Here is a 2,270-nt window from a genome sequence, read left to right as displayed (position 1 = left end):
AGCATCTGTTTAATGAAATCCTTGCCTCCCATCCTCCACTGAATCCACACCTGTTGTTCTATGTAAAATCTCCCTCCCTTGCTCTTGATGACAAATTGATATTACAAAGAAATAATTACAGTTCAGACATACAAAAATCGAGTCAGTGGGCTTTTGGGGTTGTGGTCTTGGGTGTGTCTTTGTATCACTGAGAACCTGGCATTTCTTTGACCTGATCCAAACCCAAGGACAGGACAAGCCCTATTAGAACAATGCATACCAGCTGCATCTTTGTATTCTCAAGGTCTCCCCTTTTAACTCTGCAACCATTTGAGACACCAACCAATACTTACTCAGGACACTTCTTTCCACCATCAATTATACTTCTGGATAAACAACTCAAGTTACTAACTGTAACCTTGCAATCTTCACACTTATAAGCGTCCCCTATTTTGTCCAGGGTCAAGTGTTTCTTGTGTCTTTGTCTCCTAGGGTACAGTACTAACAAACCTCCAATAAACTTTTTTTTATTTCAATCAGGTCTTAATTTTCTAGAATTTTGGTTAACACTGTGCATACTTCATTCTATTATCTCTGACAAAGAGAGACTTCAAAAGAACAGAAGCAATTGTGTGTCTGAAGGCAGCTAGGAGGGTTCAGCCATAGTTTTTCAAAATTTCCCCACTAAAATCTTGAGATTGGCTCTTTCCTTAGTACCTGAGTAAGTTTCACCTCTGCAGTGATGGAGAAGGGAGAATTCCTATCTTTTATTTACTCTCTTGAGAATCTATGACCCTTTAATCCTTGGAGTCAAGAGGCATCAATTTAATATGCAGTCTAGTTTTTGTGAACAGCAGTGGGGTGTACATTCAGAGTAACATGTTTGGAGATGATTGAAGAAATTATCATGAATTGAAATACAGGGAAGTCATTCTGCTTACACATGATTTAACCTGAATTTTATGATAACTTGAAGAGCCTGTCTTATGGCTTTAGGTTATCATATGTTGTACATCTACTTTAACCATTAATGAAAAGAAGATAAAATTCAGAAGTAAAGAATGTTCACTTTGAAAATAGGGGTCAAATGCCTCCTTTCCTATGGTACTCATACTAGTAGTCCATTGAAGACAAGGTTTCCTTCTCAGATGCCGAGGTCACACTACCTCATTGTGTACATGCTAATCTGTCTCTTTTCAAACCTTGAAGGTATATACCCGTCATGTTTGATGTATGACCTTTCCTCTGATGAGATATAAAACTGTGATGAAACCATCCTTGTCTGGAGCAGTTTCTCAAGGCTACTGAGAGACTGTCTCCTGGGCTATGGTTCTCAGTTTGACTCAGATAATACTCTTTTCTATCCTGTATTATGGGCTTCCCTAGTGGCTCAGCTGTTAAAGAATCTGCCTGCAATGTGGGAGACCTGGGTTCGATCTCTGGGTTGGGAAGAGTCCCTGGAGAAGAGCAAGGCTACCCACTCCAGTATTCTGGCCTAGAGAATTCCAAGGACTGTATAGTCCATGGGGTCACAAAGAGTTGGACATGAATGAATGACTTTCACTTTCATTTTCATTCTTTATCATAGACTGCTTATTGCTTGTTTATTATTATGAACTGCCCAGGTTGGCAGGTGCCCAAAATGCTACTGAGAATTGTGGAGAAATAACTCCTGAAAGAATGAAGGGATGAAGCCAAAGCAAAAACAATTCCCAGTTGTGGATGTGACTTGTGATGAAAGTGAAGTTTGATGCTGTAAGGAACAATAATTTATGCGTAGGAACTGGGATTGTTAGAACCATGAATCAAGGTAAATTGGAAGTGGTCCAACAGGAGATGGCAAGAGTGAACATCGATATTTTAGAAATTAGTGAACTGAAATGGACTGGAATGCGTGAATTTAATTCAGATTTACATTATATCTACTCCTGTCAGCAAGAATCCCTCAGACAAAATGGAATAGACCTCATAGACAACAAAACAGGCAGAAAAGCAGTTCAGTTCAGTTCACTTCTCGCTCAACCGTGTTCAATTCTTAGCGAACCCATGAACCGCAACATGCCAGGCCTCCCAGTCCATCACCAAATCCTGGAGTTTACCCAACCTCACGTCCATTGAATTGGTGATGCCATCCAACCATCTCATCCTCTGTCGACCCTTCTCCTCCTGCCCTCAATCTTTCCCAGCATCAGGATCTTTTCAAATGAGTGAGCTCTTCTCATCAGGTGGCCAAAGTATTGGAGTTTCAGCTTCAACATCAGTCCTTCCAATGAACACCTGGGACTGATCTT

The sequence above is a fragment of the Oryx dammah genome, unplaced genomic scaffold (genome assembly GCF_014754425.2).
Source record: "Oryx dammah isolate SB20612 unplaced genomic scaffold, SCBI_Odam_1.1 HiC_scaffold_14, whole genome shotgun sequence".
Taxonomy (NCBI): domain Eukaryota; kingdom Metazoa; phylum Chordata; class Mammalia; order Artiodactyla; family Bovidae; genus Oryx; species Oryx dammah.
Note: the sequence above shows the minus strand (reverse complement) of the source record.